The sequence below is a fragment of the Oreochromis aureus genome, linkage group 3 (assembly GCF_013358895.1).
Source record: "Oreochromis aureus strain Israel breed Guangdong linkage group 3, ZZ_aureus, whole genome shotgun sequence".
NCBI lineage: Eukaryota > Metazoa > Chordata > Actinopteri > Cichliformes > Cichlidae > Oreochromis > Oreochromis aureus.
The window spans coordinates 120208052-120226998 of record NC_052944.1 but is presented as its reverse complement, the minus strand read 5'-3'; the positions used below and the strand labels follow the sequence as shown (position 1 = coordinate 120226998).

The 18947-nt window shown below is 40.0% G+C and overlaps 1 long non-coding RNA gene across 2 annotated transcripts; it reads right to left on the bottom strand.

Annotated features, from left to right (window-relative positions):
* Window positions 1–14628: 14628 nt before the first annotated feature.
* LOC120437978 lies at window positions 14629–16552 on the bottom strand. 2 transcript variants are annotated; one of them, XR_005611551.1, is made up of 5 exons: window positions 16471–16552; window positions 15660–15769; window positions 15410–15469; window positions 15223–15313; window positions 14629–15055 (listed from the first exon to the last, which is right to left on the bottom strand). It is a non-coding gene; the product is annotated as an uncharacterized LOC120437978 (long non-coding RNA). The 2 variants fall into 2 exon arrangements; XR_005611550.1 differs by having other exon boundaries at window positions 14656–15055; window positions 16466–16552.
* Between the last annotated feature and the right edge of the window lie 2395 nt (window positions 16553–18947).

Genomic DNA, 18947 nt, shown 5'->3' with positions numbered 1-18947 from the left:
TTTCCCCCTCATTCACTTCCATGAGCACAGCCAAGGCATGCTGGGAAACTGAGGCCACACCAACAGATGTAGAAATGACCTGCATGCTGTGGGTTTGTCTCCTCACAGGTGACACATTAGCTGCAGAAACCCAAGCCAGGTGTCTGAATACTGACACATGGACTCTTCCCATCCAGAGGGAGGATTTAGTCGCACTTTATAATAACTACACAATAGTGAGCATTAGTATGTAGTTTATTAATGGAACCAGACCCAAACTGGTCCTTTTATACTTTCAGGACCTCCAAGTCTGCACTTATGTTTATTATCAGTTGGAGCCCCTCCTCATTCTTCTTCTTTGGTGAAACCCTGTAAATTTTGGGGTACCCCTTTGGCCCCTCCCATTTTCTACAATCCCCCTGTGGGAGAGGTCGGTGTCATTTCTTTCCCAACACTGTACAACACACATATAATGTATATTTAGCCACCCTGATGTTTCTGATTGTGTTTTTAGTTCAGTTATTGTCATCATTGTGTCTTTGCTAGATGCTGTAAATGTGTAGCACGTGTGTGCCACAGATGTGTTACAGTCTATGCTAGCATGAATAGATCATTCTTGCTAGCTTGGAAGTTGTGGTGGGTGGAGCTAACCCTCTTCCCTGCTGTTTGCATTTGGTTGTAGGAGCTGGAGCGAGCAAGTTAATGACTTGGAGCTCTTTGTTTCTTTGACCTTTCATTGTCAGACACAACGTAGCAACACGCCGGTTACATTAAGACAGATTTAAAAGATCTGGATCAATAAGTTCAGAACATCATCAGTGACAGCAGTTTATATGTCTAAAGTATGACAACACAGACAGAGCAGTTATTTAGGAGCTGTTATGGTTGTAAATTATAGGTTTATTACTTAGAAAATGATTAATGAAGTATTTAGATAATAATAATGTTTCAGATGATTAACATACAGGATAATTCTGCTTCTATAAATGTTATGAAGTTTGATATCTCTGAGGTTTTATAAATACTCAACTCTGACTGTAATTTCTGCTAACTGAGGCACTTACTAGTCATTATTGTTAGTTAGTGCTTCTGTCTGATCTCAGCGAAGGAGACGATTATTCAGACTTTCAGGAGGTTTTAGATGAAACTGAAAGGCCCACAGAACCAAACACGTCTCAGCTGTGATCACACCAGAAACAGACAAACACAAAGTGATCAAACACACACCAAAGCCTACACTGCCATCTAGTGACAGAAACTAGTACTGCTAGACAACCAGGCTGCTTTAAAGCAGCTGATATTTAGGCTGAAAAATAAAAAATAAGTTGATAATAAACATTTGACAAAATCTTTTGGCAGCTAACATCTGGAAGTGAGCTGTTCTTTGGTGTAATTAACAGTTTATTCTTGTTGGTAATTATGTAATGAAAGGTAGCAGCGCACACACACACACACACACACACACACACACATGGCTGACAACAACAACTACAGACACGTGTGTGACTGTGATGAACACCTGAGTGTAAGACGAGGACTGAATATGATACAGTAACAGTCAAATATGAATGTGTGTAACAGAGCATGATTATGTGTTATACATATATCAGAAATATGTGACATTTAACAGCAGGTCAAATCTATCTGAACATGAAACCAGTGTTAAACCATTTCAGTCTCAGTCAGTGTTACTGAAACATTCATCTCCAACAGCATCACTGACACAGACAGTTGGAGCAGTTACAGTCAAATCATTGATCAGTGTTTTTATAACATGAGCTGCTGTTGCTGCACCAGTGCTGCTGCTCTCTTTCTCTTATTGTAGCTCTTTAGCTAACAACATCAAGTGTCTTCATATGACTGTTGTCTAATGTTCAAATGTAGATAACACCACCTGCACCACCCTGTTCCACATCTCATGTAGGCTTGGCTGCAGCACATATTAGCAGCTGCAGTGACATCAGCTTTCTGTGCAGAACTAGACAGGAGATCCGCTCCATAGTGTCATCACATCTACAGACTGTTACATATTCTCACCTGGTAATAAGAAGCTGCTCACAGCTCTAAGATTAACAGACTGAAGGAAATACAAATGAAAGTTACAGGAAACTGGAAACACAACATGAAACAGCTGGAAATATGTTCATGTTGCATAAACCACGTGTTGCATTACAGATATGATCCATATTTAAGGTGGATGGGCTCATCCAGCCACTCTCACACCATCATATCTCCATCCTGGGTTAGTGTCTTGGTCTCAGGTCACAACATCAGCACAGTCTTGGCTTGGCTGAGGTAGTTGAGTGGTTCTTGTTGTCCCTGACAGCTGCAGGGACAGTGCCATCAGCCATGCAGCAGCACAATGACTGCTCACAGTCAGTGTGGCTCAGTCTACTGTAAACATTGTCCTAAAGTGGTGGCAAAGTGGCTGCAAGCTGGCTGTACATGCACTGTGTCCAGTACTCCCAGTACGTGAACCTGCAGATGATATCCACAAAGCTCTGAGTGTCACAGAGTGGGCCTGTGCTCAGGTCACTCTGCCCCATTGAATTCTACTCTAAGAGTTTTACAAGTGTGAGTAAAGTTATATATACAAGTTGGTGGCTGATAAGTTCTTGTAGTGACCCCTGACCCCATGGTTCTTATTGGTTAATAGTAGCTTAGAGCATCTGCTCATAAAGCAGCAAGTTTGGAGCTCGTGGGTCTCTGTAAGTAAGTCCCTGTAATGTTGGCCAAGCCTGATACACTAGAAACATCTGTCATTACCAGCAGATGAAGCTGCCCTTAAAGCAGGATCTCACTTTAAACCTGACAAAAGAATTTGCTATTAGCACACTATGGTTATATGTCTCTCTCTCCTGTCTCTCACCTGTCTGCCTGGGCGGAGCTCAGCTGGCTCCGCCCTTGGCCCACGCACCTGCCGTGAATCTACCTGATGACCTGGACTCCTGGGCTATTTAAGCTGAGGCTCAGAAGGCTTCTTCGCTGGGTCGTGGACTTACTCTCGTCAGTACAGCCCCGATAAACCCCGTTTGTCGTGTGATGACTCTGTTTATGCTCACCGCAGTTCTCTTGTGCTCAGGTTCTCGCACTCGTCCGTGACCCCGATCTGTTTCCCTGGTGGCGTGGAGTGGAGTGAGAGTGAGTGTGCTGGAAACAAATACGAGAGGAGCGAGTGAGCGGAGCGAGTGTTGGACTTTGTCCCTTTTCCCCTGGACCATTGCACATCCTGCCCTGTACACGTGGGGTTTGTAAATAAATGTACGACTGCTGTTCTAGTTCAGCTGCTCTGCGCCTGCTGACAGCTGCAGTTATTATATGACATTTTATTATTGTATTATCATCCATTCACCTCTACTGTTCTTGCATTACATCACATAGTCAGCATAAATATGTTTTTAATGAATGATGAAAGTGGGATGAATTTAATGACCCTTGTTGAGAGAGGTGGGACAGAGAGAGACAGAAGTCCCCCCCTCAACTCTTATTGCCTCTGAGAGAAATAAAAAGGTTTTAACATTTAGGCTGTTGTGTTTACAATGATATGAAGTGCTGTTAGTAAATCATCTTCATTCTGAATCAGAAGTTTAATGAATATGTTGAATGAGAATAATTGACATGATTTAAATGTGTAGATGTTGTGTGTGTAGACTCAGCTTTGAGAGATTAGTGTGTGTGTGGCTGCAGGAATGTTGGAAGATAAGAAATGTGCCAGAACTCCATCCTGATAAAAGACATTAAGAGTTAACAATAGAGTCATAATTCATATGTGATTGTGCTGATAGTTAATCCTGCTTCACTGACTGAAACTGTTTAGAATACAATCAGGTAGAAGTGTAACCAAAACAACGAATAAGAAAATCTGATAATAACTCTGTAGGCCCCACACTGAGAGTCTGTGTGGAAAGGATGGAGGAGCCACTAATCTCACATTAACATGGAAATCTGAATATATTTGTTTCTGGGAAGAAAGATAGATAGATACACACAAAATAATTAATGTGCTTCACACCAGTTTTTATTTCTGTTCTGATTTTTCCCTGCTGAAATACACATTTCTAAAATCAAAAACTGAAAAGAACTGAAAACATATTTTCATTGAGGAAGCACTTGTTTTTACTAAACCATGTAATCCATTATTTTCTCAGATGGTTGTACAAACAATAACAATATTATGTCATATCCATATCATGGCAGACAACATATGCTCAAGTGTTGGGTTTTCTCAGTTATATTTTGTAGGGTCTTAAACCTACAATGTGAAGTGCCTTGGCATTCATTTTGTTGGCACCATACAAATAAACTGAATTGTAATGAATATAATATCAAGCCCCACACTTCTGCCTTTATATAAGTAGTAATATACCTATAGCTTTTTTTGCCCCCACCCACCCCCCCCCCACCCTACCCCCACACCCCCCCACCCCCCCCCCCCACCCCCCACACCCCACCAGTATCCCCTCCGCGTCCATGTGCGCGAACGGCGGACCTTGCGCGTGAACGGACCTTGCGCGTGAACGGACTTGCGAGTTCAGAGATCATATGTTTACATGTGTTTAATAGCGTTTTATTTAATGAAACCATTACGTGTTTTAATTAAACTCTTTTTTAAAGGATTGTATAGGTCTCAGAGTTCTGTTATTTAGACATAGATGATTTAATTTAACTAGTTTAGGGGTATTTTTCTTTAGGGCTCTGAAACACACAGAGGCTAATAGTTTTTAAACAGAAAGTTTTTCCACCTTCTAAAAACACACATATTCACACGCAGCATTTAATTTAACTAGTTTTAGGGGTATTTTGCTTTTTCTTTAGGGCTCTGAAACACACAGAGGCTAATAGTTTCAAACAGAATACCACAAACAGCAGGCATTCCTTTAGAAATAAACAGGGATTCTTAATTCTGCAACATTTAGACCCCCTACAGTCAGCAGAAGAGGCCATCCTTATCAAGAGCATCTCAATTGTACTGCCATAGTTTTCAATACAAATAGTCTCCTTTATCTTATGGCAGAGGGCTGGCTGTGCTAGGTCCATCGGAGCCACTATAGCTTTTATCATGCCATTACACTTTGTACTGACCATCCTCCAAACATGGCATCATCTTTTGTTTACACCTTATCTCTGCATCTCAGAGGGCACCTGAAACAAGCCCCACACCTATATAAAAACACCCTAATCAAACACCCTGTATTTTTCCTCACTACTTTACATTTGGCCTTGAGAGCATTTTACTTTTAATTTAACTAGTTTTTAAGGGTATTTTTCTTTTTCTTTAGGGCTCTGAAACACACAGAGGCTAATAGTTTCAAACAGAATACCACAAACAGTATGCATTCCTTTAGAAATGGGATTCTTAATTCTGCATCAGCTAGACAGAGTGGGGTTACAGTTAGACCCCCACAGTCAGCAGAAGAGGTCGTCCTTATCAAGAGCATCTCATTTGTACTGCCATAGTTTTCAATACAAACAGTCTCCTTTATCTTATGGCAGAGGTCCGGCGGTGCCAGGTCCATCGGAGCCGCCATTACACTTTCACCTTTTATCATGCCATTACACTTTGTACTGACCATCCTCCAAACATGGCATCACTGTTTTGTTTACACCTTTTATCTCTACATCTCAGAGGTCACCTGAAACAAGCCCCACCTATATAAAAGGCCATAATCAGTCACCCTGTATTTTCCCTCACTACATTACATCGGTCATTGAGAGCATAACACTGCGTTCATCAGCACGGACAACAACCCTAAGAGCGTTCTTTTTTTAACATGGACAGCGATATGGTAGGTAAACAAGACTATTAACGGATTCTTAAATTTATACAACTGTATATCAAAAATATTCAAACTGTTTTTTCTTCTAAACAAAAGCCTGATTTTTAGGAACTTGGTACACATGGACACCCCAAGCGGGACTTACACAAGGTTTGTATTTCTTCTCACACAAAACAGATTGTGCCTCACTGTTTAGAAGCAATCTTACCTGTTTCACACATAGTAACATTTAAATGTGTATTTCTCATTCTTTCTACAGGATCACAAAGCTATATAGGGCAAACAACACCTCTAAAAACACAAGGTAAATATAGTGTTACACATGTTTTAAATATGTGTGCGTGTGTGTTCTGTTTAAACTTTGTATTAACAGTGCTTATCCCCGGTACAGGATCAATAAGTTGTCCAGAAAAACCTACAGAAGCGGAGGAAATAAGACCAAGCCTTACGTTAGGTATGTATACATGTCTCTATACATGACACACAATTTAAAGGAAAAAAGGTTTTAAATATTTACAAACGTTCTAATACACCAGGCCGAGACAGAGTACACAGCGTGTCAAGAAGCGGGGCCATCCGAATAACACAGAACAAAGTGTGAGTATAGGCATAAATAAATCAAAAGAGCCAAACACATCCTGTTTTGAAATGATACACCATATATATTTCTAACACCCGTCTATCTCCACAGCGATCACACAACCCCTTACCACTACGGACCCCTTGAAGATCCCTTGACGTTTTTGGAATATTTACGTGATATTGAACTCCCAGAACAACAAGAAAAACCACAACCTTTGGGCAACATCGGAGAATCGGAAGAATTCTTCATCACCGGACCGCACACACCAGCGAGTGAGTGTCTGCCTAGTGATTTCAACGATGTTTTCGAGTACAGTCTATCAGATTTCAACATAAATGACATACCCACCACACCAAAATGTCTCAGAAACAACAGCGATTCAGACATAGGTTTTGAAGAAGGAGGCATAACAGACTCACAAATATCGCAGGCATATGATGCATACTTAAATGCAGCAAAACCCTCTACATTTGAACAGAGCCATAGTGCCTCAAAAATGATATATTATCTTTGATCGAAGCTAAACTTAGTCAACATCAACGAGAAATAGAGGCTAAACTTAACCAGCAACAACAAGCAATACAGCTGAACTTGCAAGAAATACTAGCTAAAGTTAACCAAGATCGAGAAGCAGCACAGGCCAACTTGCAAGAAATAGCACGTGTTCTAACAAGTAGCCACCAGGCAATAAACGAGACCTCAGGTTTATTACGTCTCATTAATACCACCATTCTAAATAGGTGACTTTTAAAATCCACATCATGGACCCACCCTGTAAATTATTCAAGCACAATGACGGTACCTCCGCTAGGGCTAAATGGTTCGACTTTGAGGTTTTTAATCAGGCTGCTGCGCAATTAGTAACCAATTGTCAAGTTTTGCATGCAACACTTAGTAGTCTCGATGCAACCCGCAGTGGTGTGTCTAATGAGCGTCCTCGTCCAACTCATTCTGAACCTATTGCTGATGATGTAACCAAACACAGACGGAGTTTCCTGTAACCCCGAATGTTACTGTTGTTACTCAGGATACCGATGAATGTGTTATTACTGAGCCTTCTTTCACCCATGCTTATCAGGGGGCTGATGCTACTGTATCTGTTGCTGCTGCTGCTGTTGCTGACGCATCACCACACAGCCCCTCAAACAATGGAAATTCCTCAAGTGTTAACCATACACAAACACATGCTGCTGTAGTTGAGCCCATTGTTCAGTCTGGGTCTGGCAGTCACAGTCAGCTTAGCATCAGAGAGATACCTAATTTCAATGCACGAGAGTTGCGTGAGCGCCTTGATTTTAGGGACATAAGTCTTGATGATCCAGAACAAGTGCCAGAAAGAGTTAGAAGCTGCCTAGCTAATGTGATAGATAGAGCAGTGGCTGGATCTCAGCAGGGTTGTGTTCTAAATGTGGTCCTCCGTGGACCCTCGCTGGCTTCTGATGTTCAAGCTGTTTTAAATCCTGATGATCAGTATGACCCCGACCTGTTTCTCGACCAAATAGCACAAGTTATGCAAAGTAACGACAGAATCTATCGGTGATGATGAATTAGAGTTTATTGTCACAGTTGCACAAAACAGTAGCGGTGGCGGGGCTCGCTTAAAACTGGCAAACATTCCTTATGATGAGATTCTCTCAAAGAAGGGTAAACATCTGTATACACCAAACAATACGCACAACAATTTGTGCTTCTCCCTTTGCATAGCACATTCATTAAACCCAACAGCCCCAGAGCATGAAAAATATGCTGCTGCTAAACAGTTACATGCTCAAGTAGGTCTACGCGACACACAGACAGTATCATTCTCAGATGTCTGCAAATTTGAGAAACATCTAAACATTAAGATAGTGATCTATTATCACGCAGCAGGGCGTAAACGTCTGCATACTTTTTTCACACATGATGAGCCAAATCCAAACACTGTAATGCTGTACCTACACAATGAACACTATCACCTGATTGAAAAACCCACAGCTTTTCTAGGGGCAGGCTATGTGTGTAATTTTTGTTACAATACATATGATTCACCGCTCTATCACAGCTGTAAACATAGATGCAACGTATGTTTCACACTCTGTCACCACCACAGAGGTCCCACCGTGAAATGCAGGGACTGTAACCGCATCTGCAAATCACAACACTGTTACCAACAACACAAATTACCAGAAATAAAACACAACATGGTCCCGTGTGACAATATGAAGCATTGCATGAGTTGCGGTGTCACATATAAAAAATCAAAGAAATCACCACACAGATGTGTCCAGCCTAAATGCGAGCACTGCTGCGAGCCTAAATTAGCCGGGGACTCTGAGCATCAGTGTTTTATACAGCCTGTTGAACAACAGAACCCTTGCGATAAATATATTTTATATGATTTTGAGACAAGGTATCACAACGGTAAACATGAGGCCAACTTTGTGTGTGCGTCTGATCTGAAGGGCAACAAGTTCTCATTTAATACATTAAAATGTGTGGCTGCGTTTGTGCAGCATTACAGACGCCCGAGGTTTCGTGGGTACACATTCATAGCCCATAACGCGTCCGGCTTCGATAATTACATAATTTTGGAGTATTTCGTCAAGCAATGTATAACACCTACCGTCACAATGAGAGGGAGCCGTGTGATTTTGATGCATGACACGGCCTATGACCAGCGGTGGATTGATTCGTTCAGCTTTTTGCCCATGGGTCTTGCCAAAATACCCTCTGCTTTAGGTTTTCAAGACCTGCAGAAGGGCCATTTCCCACACAGATTCAACACTAGGGATAATGAGTATTATGTCGGTCCATACCCGGATCCCTCCTTCTATGGTTATGAGCGCATGTCTGAAAGTGGTAAGGCGAGCTTCATGGAATGGTACCAGACCGCCTCACAGAACACCTTTGATTTTCAGGTTGAACTCAGACGCTACTGTGTTAACGATGTTGATGTCCTGCGTAAAGCATGTACCATATATCGTGACACTCTGTTGGGTTGTACACAAGTTGATCCATTCATGCACACCACCCTGGCTGCATTCAGTATGGGTGTGTATAAAACACTGTTTCTGCCTAGAGACACGCTCGCTCTCACATATGATGGTGCATACGTTGAGCAGAATAAGACATTTTCAAACGTCTCTATTGAATGGCTTCAATATGTGTCCCACACCACCAACACAGTGATAAAACACGCTCTCAGAGGAGGCGAACAGAGGGTTGGGCCGTATTTTCTGGATGGTTTTGACCCCGCAGCTCACATGGCTTACGAATTTGCAGGATGTTTTCACCATGGATGTGTTAAATGCTACCCGAGAGTGAAGTAAATCCTGTCAGCAAAGCGTCCCCACGGACTGCTGCACCGTATGTTTTGTGACAAAGTGGATGCACTGAAATCACAATACAGTTTGAGCGTTGTTGTGATGTGGGAGTGCGAATGGGCTGCCTTGAAGCAGACAGACCCTGCAGTTGTGGCTTTCAGACATACATACAGAAAGCCAGAACGCCTGAACCCCGAGACGCCCTTTTTGGCGGTCGCACAAATGCTATAAAACTGTACCACAAGGTAGCGTGTGATGAAAAAATATTTTACTACGACTTCACCAGTCTCTATCCCACGGTGCAATCTAAAAAAGATTATCCTGTAGGACACCCTCAAATCATTTACAGCAACTTTGACAAGCTAGAAAATTATTTCGGCTTTGTTAAATGCACAGTACTGCCACCAAGAGGGCTTTTTCACCCCGTCCTTCCCTACAGGTGCCATGGCAAACTGATGTTTCCACTCTGCAGCATGTGCGCTGAAGACCAGAACCAGCACACTGCATGCGGGCACAGTGACAGTGAACGGGTGTTGAAAGGCACATGGGCCTCATTTGAGCTTGAAAAGCTGTTGAGAAAGGATACAAGCTTGTTTCTATTGATGAGGTGTGGCATTTCCCCAACAAGACCGACACATTGTTTAAAGACTATGTGAAAGCCTTCCTAAAACTTAAACAGGAGGCCTCGGGGTATCCAGAACATGTGAAAACCCCTGAAGAACAGCAAAAGTACATAGCCGAGTATTATGAAAAGGAGGGAATAATGCTGGATCCGTCCAAAATATGTGTAAATAAAGCTGTTCGAAACTGCAACAAGCTGCTGCTAAACTCATTATGGGGTCGTTTCAGTATGAGGTCAAACATGGCATCGTCTGAGCTCATCACAGATCCGTCCAGGTTTAGTCAGCTAATGTTCAGCGATCAGTACGACGTGCGGCAGTTTTGTTTCATCTCTGACGACGTCGCCATGGTGCAGTGGCGCCACGCCGATGGTAGAGCATCCCGCGTCAAGGACGTTAATGTCTTTGTGGGTGCCATGACCACTGCACACGCCAGACTCATGTTGTATGACTTGTTAGACAGCTTGCAACACCGTGTGCTGTATTGTGATACAGACAGCGTCATTTTCACAGCACGCCCTGGCGACTGGATGCCTCCTCTAGGCCCTTTTCTGGGTGATCTCACCAGTGAATTAGCTTCTGGAGAGGGCGGTGTGGAGGATCACATAGTAGAATTTGTTTCCGGGGGGCCAAAATGCTACGCGTATCACACATCGCTGGGCAAAACACAGGTCAAATGTAAAGGTGTAACACTGAACGCACAAAACTCCAAAGTTGTCACCCACGAATCCTTGAAAGGTTTAGTCCACAAGTTTGTATCCAATCAGGTTTCAGATGCACACCTAGTGGCTGTGTCTGATAATATCAAACGCGATAAAAAGAAGCTTCATTTGAAGAATGTATCCGTTGTGAAGAAGCTTAAAGTTGTCTACAACAAGCGCCGCGTGCTCCCAGACTACACAACCCTGCCTTATGGATTTTAAATTAGATCAGGGGTTTGACGCTAGGTTGCAGCACCCGTTCAGCATGGTGGTCAGCGGTCCCAGTAACTGCGGCAAGACTTTTTTTGTCAAAATGTCATTGAAAATGCATCCGGGATTATTTTTCGCACAACATTGATAACATTGTGTATATATACTCATGCTGGCAGCCTTTATATGACCAACTTCTTAAGATAAGAGACATAAACTTTGTTAATGGTATACCCGAATCTCTGGCTGATGACACCCTTCTGCCTATAGACAAGAACAATTTGTTAATTATAGACGATGTAATGAACGATGCCGCTAACAATTTAGAAGTACAAAACGTGTTCACAAAGTATGTGCATCATAGGAATTTGAGTTGTATATATCTGGTTCAGAATTTGTTTATTCAAGGAAAATCCAGTAGAACTATTTCCTTGAACACTAACTACCTAATATTGTTTAAAAATCCTAGAGATAAATATCAAATCATGCTTTTAGGTAGACAAATGTTTCCGGTAATACTAAATATTTTTAGAAGCGTTTAATGATGCTACATCCGCAACATACGGGTATCTTTTAATAGACTATAAAGCCAAGACCCCGGACTATTTAAGACTCAGAACAAATTTACTGTCAGACCGTCCGGTTGTTTATATCCCAAAACAAAAAACTGTGAAGAGGTGAAAGGATGTCGTCACGCATGCGGAGGAATCTGTCTCTGTTGGAGTTGATATACAAGTCTCCACCGGCTCTCACGAGAGTTATTATTAGCAATGCAAACTTGGATTTCATCAATGCTTTGTGTGAGATAGCCTTTAACGTATTGCAAGGTAACATTCCACTGACCAATCAACAGTACAAACAGCTAAAAAAGAAAAAATCTCTAATCAGACTGATTGCCGACAAAAAAATAAAAACTTTGAAAAAGAGAAAGACAATCAACCAATCTGGAGGGTTTTTACTGCCGTTATTAGGGGCTGCAATCCCTTTCATCACCAGTCTGATAGCAAACAGGTGAAAATGGAACATGTGCAAAAGATGTTTTTGGTGCCCCAGCATCAGTTGGACTTATTGAAGCAACCACCACAGCACACAGGCAACATCAGACAACAGGCTCAGAATGACTTGGACAAGGAAATGCTTCAGGTGTTGCAAGAATCAGACATAGATGTGTATGAGAAAGCTAAAAAATACAGCGATATTCTCCAAAGATACCTAGCACTTGTGAGACAAGGGGCCCGTGAAAAGAGCGTATTGTCTTTATCTCTACCGGAGCAGCTTAACACAGAGGTGCAAACCCCTCCTGCGGACACCCCTCTTGCTTATGGCGCTGAAGGTGTGAAGGATTTTATCTCAGAGAATGTTTTGACACACATATCTAAAAGGAGTAGGAGGAATGCAGAACTCATTCTATCAGCTCTGAACCGTTCGCCAAACACTATTTCTTACAATGACAAAGGCGAAATTGTTGTCGATAAACACACTATACCGGGCTCACACATTTATGATCTGATTAAAGCCGTCACATCCACACACACACCTTCTGAAGGTTTCAGACCTATAGGCTGGACAGAGTTTTTAAAGGCTGTTTCAGATTTAAACATACCGTTATCAGCCATATCCAATGCCGGCGTACGTAAGACCCTTTGTTGTATAAAACAGATCACACCCTGCCTGAAGACCCTGTTTTTTTTTTTTTAAAACATACGCCTAGAAAGAACACACCGGGCATCTCACTGCGTGATAGTACATTAAAGAAAAATAAAGAATAAAAAAAAAAATTAAAGGGTGGTCCTGTCGAGTGGTTGGATTTTTGAATTCAGACTATTTCTTATCACAGCTGTAATGTTGTTGTTGTTTTTTCTGCCTAAAATATTGACTGTTTGTTGTTTTTTCTACCGTAATTTTTCACTAACTGTTAGATTGTTTTCTTTTATTACAGTTTTTCTATTATTGTTTTTATTATTGTATAATGTTTGATTTCTTTATTACTTTATTACTACATTATTACTACGTTGTTTTCTTTTATTACAGTTTTTCTATTATTGTTTTTTATTACTCTTGAAGTCTGTATGATGTGGCTGTATAATATATATATGCAACATTTTTGATAATAAATAAATACAATTGACTCGATTAAATCACGCTCTCATATCGTTTTTATTATAACCACTACACTGTAAAAAAAAAACTGTCAAATTTACGGTAAAATACCGGCAGCTGTGGTAGCCAGGAATATACCGTGAAAAAAATGTGGAATCTGTAAAAGACAATACGGTATACTGGTTTTGTAACCCTAAATTTTAAGGTAGACAACGTATTATTTTACCAAAATCATGATAGAAAAAAACAAATATATTTGTCAATTATACAGCAATTTAATGTAAAAATGCAACTTTCCATAGCTTTTTACGGATATTTGCAGTAAAAAAAAAAGGTTATGATATAATAATATTTACAGTAATTTGTTGTTAATTTAACAGTAATAGGATAGACCCTATTATTGTAAATAACTGTAAAATAACAGAAATATGTTAAACCTTATTAAAACCTTTGACAGTAAAAACACAGTGAAATTGTATAACAAATTACAGCATTTTATTTTGACCAGATACATTTTACGGTAAATTCCTGGCTACCACAGCTGCCGGTATTTTACCGCTAAAAATACAGTACAATATGAGGAACATAAATGGTTTACCGTACATTTTACATTTGCAACCGCTAAATATAGAAAAACCTAAAGATGCTCATATATAGCCAAGGTAGTGAATATTACTGATAAACAATGAGAAAATTTGACATACTATTTGAAAACAGACTAAACATATCATTTTCTCTATTCCTACAAAACAGCATAGATCTTGAGAATACAGCATGTGTCCATATATATGGCTGGTAATCCATAGAGGAATGAATAAATATGAAACAAAATATTACCTGGCCCTGACCTATCAACAGTAATGAGTCACTGGGTCCTGCCTTGGTGAAGGAAAGGACTCAGTGGAGTTTCTAATGCGCATGGTGTCGAAGATACAAGCTCTGCAGGAGTACTTCAATGTCCATCAGGAGTTCACTTTGGACTGGCAGGATCCCTCTGCAGCAAAAATGGACAAAGTTTGATCAGTGCTTGAGCAAAATGCACAGAAATGAACAAAACGTGCTGCCAAAAACAGATCTAATGATAAATGATTTCTTAAGTGTAAAATATACAGTTCTTAAAGGATAGCTATTGTCAAAATGCAACCTGGGCTGTTTTTTTTTACTGTAAACGAGACAAACATATATCTAAAAGCATAATTACGACAAACAAGCCGTTTTTGAGATTGACCGTGATTTTGTTTTGTGGTCAATAGCCAGTGAATGGGAATACTAGGGGTCAAGCATAAATTTGAGCGCATCAAAATCGATACAGTAAAAAAAAAAAAACAGCCCAGGTTGCGTTTTGGCAATAGTTATCCTTTAAATCTACTTATGTAAAAGTGATACATAGACAACGCAGCCCTAATCACAATCATAATTTGTTGGAAAACGTATTTAAGTTTTCTATTGATTTATCATAGAACTTGAAGTTAATGGCTGAATGCATGGTGATGAGACCTATCATTCAATCTACATTTTATAGCATATGAAACTGCTCACCTGGACATGAACCTGAGCTCGGCTGATTAAGATTAGTGTCTCCTGTCCATCTTTCTTTAGCAAAACTTGAATAATACCACTGCTTACCTCTTATTGAATCTTTGGGTGCAGACTTAATTGAAGAGCCTCGTATAAACAGGCAGGGTGTGATGTTTAGGAAACCAAAGAATACAGGCGCCATCATTTCTGCCAGAAGACTCATGGGGTGCAACGAAGCTTTCATTGTGGACTGGCTAGATACCTTCTGCATTCAGAAAGAAAACAAGAAGGGCATACACCATAAACAATAATAACTGACAAAAATAATGAGACAAGAAATTAAAGTAACAAAATAAGTGCAAATCAAGTTTCCTGTGTGTTGCAGTGTAGCTGAATGTTTTTCAACAATTTGATTTACGGTAAAACACATACCAAATATTTCCAGCCAAGGTTTGTTTCAATCTTCAGCATGTTTTTCCTGCCATTGTCTTGAAACTGTTTCATCTGTCCCTCTCATTTGATGCTGTTTACAAAACAAAACAGCAATATTGTAAAGGGAAAAAGGAAAATGAATTTAATGGAAAAAAAAAAAAAAAAAGATTATGACCTGAAATCTCACCATTTCCTGAGAGTCACAGGTCCTTTGAGTATCCTTATGGTTTCTGCTCAAATTCAGTGTCTGAAAAGGGCAGGAACAAAACAAACCTTTTAATCATAATAAAGACAAAATAAGATTTAGAGACAGACAACAAAGAAATGTGTAAAATATCTTCTTGAATCTGTTTACTCCCTCAAAGATATCATGACCTAGACATGGTGGCAAGCCTGGCATACAAACGTTGAAGTATTTCAGTGAATTGAACACTGACCTGAACTTCACTCCTTCGACGTCTGGTGTATTGTCAATCTGGAGGCGATCAACAGCAGAGTTGTAGTTCTCTTTGGTACGTTCTGGTCCACACAGATTTGGGTCAGCACCCTGAAATTCAGATTTCGTTATCAGGCAGTACCTGCAGAAGTACTTTGAAGAACTAAAGTTTTCAGTGAAGCCACCAATACAGTGAGAACCCAGATTATCACCAGCAATGCAAAACAAAGTTCCTTTGACTCTAGTTTCATCTGATGCAACAATCCCACTGTCCTCCAATTCTTTCAAGTCTGCCAGTAATTCAGAGAACACATTAGCATGACCAAACTCTTTAAAATCTTTCTCCCTGCACAGTAAGACAAGAGACATGTGATCTGTGTCTGAGCGTACATGAAGTGGCAAGTTTGCCACTGATGCATATACAAATAATACCTTGTGTTTTGTCCTTGCAGAGCCTAAAGGGTTAACGACTTCAAAGGCATCCTGGTAGAGTACTAGCTTGAGACATGATGGGTTTTGACCAAAAAATCACGTAGCCCCTTGATGACTGAACTACCTTACCAAGGAAATTACAGGTTAACATAACTCCATGTACTTTGGTAATTCCTCCCTAGCGAATTAAGCACGCCAAACACAGAAACTAATCCAGAGCAATGCTTCCCTCGTGACACTAATGCTAACTCAACTCACAAATGCTAACTAAATTCACAACCTCACTCATAAAAAAAACGAACTGCTAAAATTATCTATAAACGCTGGGCTGGTGGATTTTTATAACAGAGATAACTTGAAGTTGCATGTACTCACCTCACCTCGAACTAATTGTAAGCTGCCAGGATGTCTACAAATTCCGAAGATGCTGTGGTCCAAGCAGCAATAAATGGCGCTAATATACGAGTTTCAAAACTGTGTCCGTTAGCGAAGCCAACTTGAGTCTCCTGCATGAAAAAAAGCGGTTGGCACACAGCTCAGCAGCGCGCGCGCGCTATTGGTCATTTTCAGGTGACGTCATCCCGCAATGTAATGTCGCTCTTTGTTTCTTTAGGAGGAGATTCGAATTTGATCAGAAGTCACGTCTGCAGACCGCTGCAGCCACGTCTTGCCTTGCTTCCCTTTTTTGGTGAAATGGTTCGCTCATACTGCACAGTGTTGCTACCAGAATTTTTTTTTTCTCTGCAATTCGAACGTAAAACGTCTGTACACAGTTTACCAGCAGTTTAGCTACCAATCAACAGCGATCACACAAACTCAAAATTTAAGGCGGACCCACTTAAGGTGGTCTGATAATATGGCGTGAAACACAACAACATAAAGTTGTTTTAAAATAATAATTAAAAAGATTATTGAAATCAATTTTATTCACAACCATGAACTTTATTTTAACATCTTCTTTTGCTGTTGATTTTTTTTTTTTTATCAGAAGGTTAACAATGATATACTGCAGGCCTAACTTTTAATCTGTATATCAGTATCTGAATTTTAAAATAAAAAAAATACTATCAATTTTATTGTCTTTCACTGCTGATATTTGCTTTTTTTTTTTTTTTTTAATGGTATTTACTGGTTGTATTATTACGGTGGACCCTATTTTTAACATCTTGCTTCTGTAAAATGAATGTTTTTGTTTGCTTAAAATTTACAGCTTTATACTGTGAATTCCAATGTGCACAACCCCAAAAGATGTAGTTTTACTCAAATAATACCGTAAAATCTAAGTTTTTCAGACATTTTCAACATTACAATATTTAATTGTAAAATGTATGCATATTTATTTGTTTTCACAGACAATATTTATAATTTCAACATTTTATTACAGTAAAAAACAAAGTTTTATCCAGTCTCACAATTAACGGTTATTCAATCTATTTAATACAGTAAAAGGAAGTTTTTGGTTTTACGCTCCATTACCGTTGGAATTTGACGGTGTTTTGCTGTATATTTTACTGACTTTTGTTACAGTGTAGTACACATCAGTATCCTTGTTGCACACATACATAATTGCTACAGCCTGCCACAGGCTCTATGTTGTTGACAAAGCGACACACCATAGCATCGTTACAAGTTAAATTAGTAGAATACATGTTAAGCAAACGTGAATAAGATACACCATTTTGTATATGAAATAAAAAAAATACACAATGTTGGCCACATGTAATGGAGAAGTCGTTCTGCACTTGTTTTCCTGAATATAAAATAGTGGAACAGTTTTTTAGAACAAACACCTTTATCTCTGGTGGAAAACGGTCTAGCGAGTTTCCAAAACTATCAAAAAAAAAACAGCGTTTGTCTCTCGAATATAAACAGCAAGCCAGTGTTCCCGGGCATTGTAGATGGGTGAGTGTTTACAATAGCCATAGCAGGCAGTCTTTGAAGCTGTGCATTGGGTAGCTGATCGCTGGCTAGCACTCCTAGAAAATGTGTGTTTTTATTGATAATCCTACCGATCACAGATGTTAGCTCTATAGTGTTCATGACCGTGTTTGCTGTCTCAATAGTAATCCAAGAGCACCTGTCTCATATTAGATATTTCAATGACTGAATCAAATACTGAATAACACAAGATGTTCATTGTGCGGGTAGCGGGTTTCTGAAACGGGCTTCAAGCCTCACGTTCCCAGTTTTAATTAACGATACATTGCCTGAATGTCCTTCGTCAGCTTCCAGATTGAAACAGAATAATGTATACCCGTTACCAAAGTCGTTACGCGATATGGCAAGTGCCCTGTCCTTTAAATGTCTTCCAGTGGTTTGTATCAGCTGATAGAATTCTCTGGTATACTGTTTTCTCTGAAAATTTGGCTGGAACGGTTTAGCAGGATAAGCCTGACCATCAGCGTATAAAGAAATGAATTCTACATCACAGTTTTCAAAATTAAATGGGTTACGGGTTGGACTTCCTGTAAAAGCTTCATTATCAATGAAAGCAATGATGACAAATTTAGGTATCCTGCCCATAAATAAATTGTCATTAGTTGATATTCGAGACCCTGCTGGTATGGAGAAAGTCTTTAAAGATACTCTGTCTATAGCATATTTTGCGTTTATGTGGTGCAATGCCTTGCTGTGTGCAAGTCTGACGCCGGTGATATACTAACTTTCTTGACAAAGAGACTGGCTGAAACAATTTTAACTCTGTACGCGCATTGGCATCCGCTGTCATGAGAGCAAATTAGCCTTTAGAGCGCACAAATTTCAGTGACAGATCGATTCCATTAAGTAACAGTTTTTCTTGAAAAAACAGATCTGCGTGTACAGGAGCTATCAATTCAACAATGCTGCTATTCGCTGT